Source organism: Eurytemora carolleeae, unplaced genomic scaffold (genome assembly GCF_000591075.1).
Source record: "Eurytemora carolleeae unplaced genomic scaffold, Eaff_2.0 scaffold623, whole genome shotgun sequence".
Classification (NCBI taxonomy): Eukaryota; Metazoa; Arthropoda; class Copepoda; order Calanoida; family Temoridae; genus Eurytemora; species Eurytemora carolleeae.
In genome coordinates, this window is record NW_019397006.1 from 237443 (window position 1) to 244828 (window position 7386).

Below are 7386 nucleotides of genomic sequence, written 5' to 3' on the forward strand. Positions count from 1 at the left end.
AAACCACTGTGCAGGAGAGTTGGTAAAAACAAGGAAGTATTTGCTTTGGTAAACCACTGTGCAGTTTTAGTAAACATGGTTTATTATCTTTGATAAACCACTGTGCAGTTTTAGTAAACATGGTTTATTATCTTTGATAAACCACTGTGCAGATTTAGTAAACATGGTTTATTATCTTTGATAAACCACTGTGCAGATTTAGTAAACATGGTTTATTATCTTTGATAAACCACTGTGCAGATTTAGTAAACATGGTTTATTATCTTTGATAAACCACTGTGCGGGAGAGTTGGTAAACAAGGAAGTATTTGCTTTGGTAAACCACTGTGCCGTTTTAGTAAACATGGTTTATAATCTTTGATAAACCACTGTGGAGTTTTAGTAAACATGGTTTACTATCTTTGATAAACCACTGTGCGTGAGAGTTGGTAAACAGGGAAGTATTTGCTTTGGTAAACCACTGTGCCGTTTTAGTAAACATGGTTTATAATCTTTGATAAACCACTGTGCAGTTTTAGTAAACATGGTTTATTATCTTTGATAAACCACTGTGCAGATTTAGTAAACATGGTTTATTATCTTTGATAAACCAATGTGCGTGAGAGTTGGTAAACAAGGAAGTATTCGCTTTTGGTAAACTACTGATCTACAATTTTTGTAATCACGGGTTTGCTTTTTGTAAAAATGCTAAAAGTTTTAAATCAAGATTGTAAAATTTAAAAGTTTTGTTTATCTTTGCTCATTATTCAGTTATCATTGCATTTTTTATACATTCGTCATTTGATTATCTAACAATTCGTTAATCAAAGTCGTCTTTTAAAAACCTGCATCACAAAAATTTTGATGAAACAAGGTTGTTCAAAATTGTTTAATTTTGTAAATAATTTTGATAAACCATTGTTAAATTTCCATCTTTTCGGGTACATTTTTTTCCTTTTTTGAACCATTCAACAATTTCGTTTAATCCTGAAAGGGTTTGTTTTTTTATTAAAAAAAACTGCATAATACAATTTTAATGAAACATAGATTATTGTCTTAACAATTCTCACTAAAATGTTGAAAGCAGGGGTAATTTTGTCAAATTTTGCGAACAATTTTTGCTCGGATTTGTGAAATTTTGAAACAATTTAAATTAAACACTGTGATTTTTTGTTCTGTTGTCTTTGATACAGCAGCTTTTTTAAAACTATTTTACAATTTATTATTTTTGACAAATCACTAAAATTCAGTAAACAAGAGGATGAATTGCCTCAGATAAATGATTTAAAATTTTGGTTTTTTATTAGACTAAAGTTATGACTTCTAATTTAGTTCAATGAACATGAGATACAGGAATTGTGTAGTGTAAGCAGACCTACTTTTAGGAAACAAGTGATTTATTAAATGTTTAGTAACACTACTGTCCTTGTAACAGCATAAAACACTCGTTAGTATTGCTCTAATGTCGTCTTTCTATTTCAGAATTTTCTGGTTTTCATTGTAATAAATATTGAACCGTGTATATGTATTCAATATGCAATTTTCTTTACAAGCCACGAATTATAGGCTGGAATATTTAAACCCTGATATAGAGTATAGTTTCAAGATTAAGTACAAGATTCTGTACAAGGGCATCACCCAAAACGGTAGAAAGAAGGCTGGTACCGGTCGGTCTTCATAGTATAATCGTATTACAAGGGCAGCCGTAGTACATTTGATTTTCCGGGTCAACCTTTCCGGTCCCAGTTTTAACTTTATCGCCAGAACATTGTGTAATAAGCAGACACTCAATAGGACTAGCCGGTGCAACAAGGTTGACGTGGTCAGACTTTAGGTTGAATTTACTTTTACTAAAGGGTCAGGGGTGCGTGATTATTTACAAATGCATTTACAGGTACAGACTGGGCTAGTGTACCCGGCCCATTGGGCCCAGCACGTTTCATGCACAAAATAATAATTGATTGTAGTTATGAAAATGACGTAAATTTTGCCCATTGTGGATTAGATCTTCTTGTGGCACATTTTGTGAACAATTAATCTGCTGCTCCTTCTAGGGCTGGGCTAGTTGGGACATTTTTCAATCCGTTCGTTTAAAGTTTGGTTAGATTAACAAAACCTACAAACTAACATGAAATCTTTTGTTTTCAATTTAAAACTAAATATTGAGTTCAGCTGAGTCAAGGGTGTAATGCAAGGAAAGTTAATTGCGGTCGTGTATACTCTGCGTACATATTGAAACCAGTTTCTTTGGGCGGAATTTGATAATTTTGATAATTCACATAATAGTTTCCTATGACCAGAATATTTCATTGATTTTTTTATGTGAAAAATGGTTTCCATGTCAGGCTTCGACATCCGTCTTGTGTTTACATTACCGCCCAGTGACAATACACTGCAGTACAAAAGATGTGTACACTTCTGAAATAACTTTCCTTGCATTACATCCTTGAGTTGAGTTATGAGTTGAAATTTAACGGGTTCTTTCCGTTCGCTAAACACATTTTCCTGTTAAGTTTCGAAAACTTCCGTTCGTACATGGAACTTTGCCCAGTCCTGCTAGTGCTATATAGATCGTTCTAAAGCATCCAAGTGTTTTCATATTAACATTAAAGTATGTATTTAAATATTACATTCTAGCCAAAACCCGGTGTTGCCCGTGAAATTAAAAAAAATTTAAACTTTTTTAGCCTTTGTTACCCCAAGGGTACCTATGAGTTCCCTAAAAAAATGTCAGCCGATTTGGTCAAGCCGTTTGGCCAGTCATAGCTATATAGTATAAGTATATATATACTAGAAATTCAAGGCGCTTCGCGCTCTTCTTTCTAGGCTTTTAGGGCGATTCGCGACCATCTTCTATTTAAATTGTGAACATGTTCTTTTTGTTTACATTTCAAAACAAAGAAGAAAAAAATTCGCGGATTTTCAAGAATTTAAATTTTTTTACAAAATTAAAAACCTTAAAAACACATTTTTAAAAAAAATTTTATCCTTCATAAAGCTTCCCTGTGGTCACGTGATGTCCCACTAAAAATTTGGGCCCGATCGGTTCAGCCGTTTTGACGTTTATTGGATACAAACAGACAGACAAACAAACAGACAAGCCAAATTTATATATAGATGAGCGATGAACTTTATTATATAATTAATCAATTTTTAAACTTGATATGAAAAGCATTTTAAAACTAAAAAATAAGGATCTCCAATGTCTCTAACTAAAGCATCCAAGTGTTTTCATATTAACATTAAAGTATGTATTTAAATATTACATTCTAGCCAAAACCCGGTGTTGCCCGTGAAATTAAAAAAAATTTAAACTTTTTTAGCCTTTGTTACCCCAAGGGTACCTATGAGTTCCCTAAAAAAATGTCAGCCGATTTGGTCAAGCCGTTTGGCCAGTCATAGCTATATAGTATAAGTATATATATACTAGAAATTCAAGGCGCTTCGCGCTCTTCTTTCTAGGCTTTTAGGGCGATTCGCGACCATCTTCTATTTAAATTGTGAACATGTTCTTTTTGTTTACATTTCAAAACAAAGAAGAAAAAAATTCGCGGATTTTCAAGAATTTAAATTTTTTTACAAAATTAAAAACCTTAAAAACACATTTTTAAAAAAAATTTTATCCTTCATAAAGCTTCCCTGTGGTCACGTGATGTCCCACTAAAAATTTGGGCCCGATCGGTTCAGCCGTTTTGACGTTTATTGGATACAAAAAGACAGACAAACAAACAGACAAGCCAAATTTATATATAGATGAGCGATGAACTTTATTATATAATTAATCAATTTTTAAACTTGATATGAAAAGCATTTTAAAACTAAAAAATAAGGATCTCCAATGTCTCTAGTCCTGGGCAGTGTGCATGGAAATTATATAAAAATTATTTCAGATTTGTTGACTATGCGAGTTTATTGCATACACTCACAGAATTAGGTAAAAATATAGAGGTATACATTTTCTTTAATAATATCTCGTCTCCTTTCTTGAAATATCCCAGTAGACACCTAGACACGCAGACTAGTAGACACCTAGACACGCAGACTAGTAGATACAAAGACACGCTGACTAGTAGATAAATAGACATGCAGACTAGTAGACACCTAGACATGCAGACTAGTAGACACCTAGACATGCAGACTAGTAGATACATAGACATGCAGACTTGACTTGTAGATATACATAGACATGCAGACCAGTAAATACATTGACATTTGACACGCAGACTACTCAACTATAGTAGATACTAAATAGTTACATTGATATACATACTAATAGATAAATTGAAATGCAGACTAGTAAATATCCAGACATGCAGACTAATAGACAAATATAAATGCAGACTAGTAAATATCCAGACTTACATACTAATAGATAAATAGAAATGCAGACTAGTAAATATCCAGACATACAGACTAATAGACAAATAGAAATGCAGACTAGTAAATATCCAGACATGCAGACTAATAGATAAATAGAAATGCAGACTAGTAAATATCCAGACATGCAGACTAAAATAGAAATGCAGACTAGTAAATATCCAGACATACATACTAATAGATAAATAGAAATGCAGACTAGTAAATATCCATATATACAGACTAATAGACAAATAGAAATGCAGACTAGGGAAATATCCAGACATGCATACTAATAGATAAACAGAAAAGCAGACTAGTAAATATCCAGACATACAGACTAATAGACAAATAGAAATGCAGACTAGTAAAAATCTAGACATGCAGACTAGTAGATACATATACAATGAAAAATGTGATTAATTAGATAATTATTTGATTAAATTGGTGAGTTAGTTCTGATAAAGAAGTACATTATCACAGACTTTTAAAACGTTGCTAATTTGATTTAATTAATTATCTAATTAGTTCAATTGTCTCTCGGAGAGAAATGTTTTTTCTTTGTTTTAGCAATTCATTTTCTTTAGCGCAGGGATTCTTTGTACGTATTTTGCACTTGAAAGGAAAACAGTTTCTTTGATATATTGATAAGATAATTTTGAGTAGAGGAAGCAACAAAAATTACTTTTGGAAAATAATCTTTACATAAAACCCAAAAACTATTGTGTAATTTGTTTTGGACGAAAATAATTCAGAAAATATTTTTATTTTTAGGAGGATGGGGGAGGGGAGAGGAGTTTGTCCCCGGTTGGTTGATTATCTTTGTATAGTCGGATCCAACAAACCACCTCACAGGTAGATTTAGTAGACTTTCTAGACTTATAGAGATTACATGTAGAATTAATAGACTTGGGTGACTTATAGAGGTTACAGGTAGACTTAGTAGAATTAGTAGACTAAGTAGACTTAGTAGACTAAGAAGACTAAGTAGACTAAGTAGACTTAGTAGAATTAGTAGACTAAGTAGACTTAGTAGAATTAGTAGACTAAGTAGACTAAGTAGACTAAGTAGACTAAGTAGACTAAGTAGACTTAGTAGAATTAGTAGACTAAGTAGACTTAGTAGAATTAGTAGACTAAGTAGACTTAGTAGACTAAGTAGACTAAGTAGACTTAGTAGACTTAGTAGAGTCAATAAACTTAGTAGACTCAGTAGACTAAGTAGACTAAGTAGACTAAGTAGACTTAGTAGACTTAGTAGACTTCTAGTTTTAACATTTGTCCCTCTTATTTTTTTATTCAGTTATTTTTTTCGTCTCTTCTTTTTATTTCAAACCATGAATCTGTTTTGTTTGTAAATAGTTCTACAACAAACTCCCAAGTTTATCAATAATGCAGTATAGTGATAGAGTGTCTACTGCGCTATTTTATACTATTAGAGTTAATTATAAAGACCAGAATATATTTGGTCCTCTGAATATTGTGTGCTGTTATTTCAAGAGGAAATAAATTACTAGATGGAAAAAGGAAGAAGTTTAAATTGAAGGCAAAAGTAATGACTCAAAAAAATGAAAAACATTATAACATGCATTGTAGATTCGGTCAAAATTAGGTATAAGTTTAAGACTAATCTTTCCATTAACGATGGATAATTTTTTTTAAAAAGTTAACCATCAGGTTGGTTTATTAAAAGGGGTTAACACGTCATCCAAGTTTTAGCTTTTTTTGGACCAACATATTTTACAGTAATAGTAAATGACATAGATTTATTGATAAATAATTCAATGTTAGTTCTAAATGGGTCTGTTTAATGTTTCTGTTTGAAGATTTAATAGATGAAGTTTTTCTTAATTTAGTTTTACAAGGGAATATAATTTGTCAACTACCTTCTTAAACTTTTCATATTTTATACAATTTGTTGGAGAAATATGTTTAGTAGATACTAACTGTTCAGTCGGAAGTTAAAACTAATTTTACTTAAAGGGACTGTCAAATGAGTCCTAAAACATTCTTTTCAAAACTGCAATCTCAGTTCAACCAACATTCATTGCCGGTCACTCCCTTTAAAGTTTTCCTCATTCTTTCTTCAGCATAAATCCACACGTATTCTATATATAGAAATACCAATTGAAAATAATAAATTTTCCGCTAGAAAAACAAGGATATTAAATTCATTATTATTCAGACAAAGGTTAAGATGGTACAGCTGTGAATTGGACATGCTCTGAGCTTCTTCCCAGTTCCTTTAACATTAATAATTGATTTTAGAATGATTGTGCATGATTTATTTGGCGAAGTTTCAAGGGTTTATTATTGTAACTCAACCAATTTTATTGTCAGCGTTAAACATTTTTACTTTTCCCTGCAATAGGAATTTCTTTGTTTAATTAAAAAAAAAGTTGTGATTGCAGTCATATTAAATTTGGACCGGTCGTTATAGTATTTTCTTCTTATATTCCTGTTATAATTTTAAATAGACCAATGAACTTTGCAGTACGTGTAAACAGACCCATTTCATTCATTGATTTTGAAGCAAATACATTGTAAAATGTTTTTTTTTTACAACAACATCAAATGCACATAATTTTGCTTCAATGTCTTCTTCCAATTTCACAATTTTTTTATGTGTCCCACAGTATTCTATAGAAAGGAGGGGGGGGGGAGGTATTGACTTTTATGAAATTTTGAATCGTTTGGTTTTTTTTCTATCTGATCCGGAAAAAAATAACATTTTAAGCAAAAAACTCTGTTGATCTATAAGATTTGGACCATTCTTTGTTTCGCAAAACAATGATATTAAAACTTTTAAACTTAATTTAAACTTCTTTGATTTAATCGAAAGAGAAGAAGGGTGTATAGAGGGGGGAGGGGTCAAGAGGGATAATTTCCCATTGTATACGTTCTTTTAATGGCGTAAAGGGTAATTTCCCATTTTATACGTTCTTTTAATGGCGTAAAGGGTAATTTCCTATTTTATACGTTCTTTTAAAGGCGTAAAGGGTAATTTCCTATTTTATACGTTCATTTAATGGCGTAAAGGGTAATTTCCTA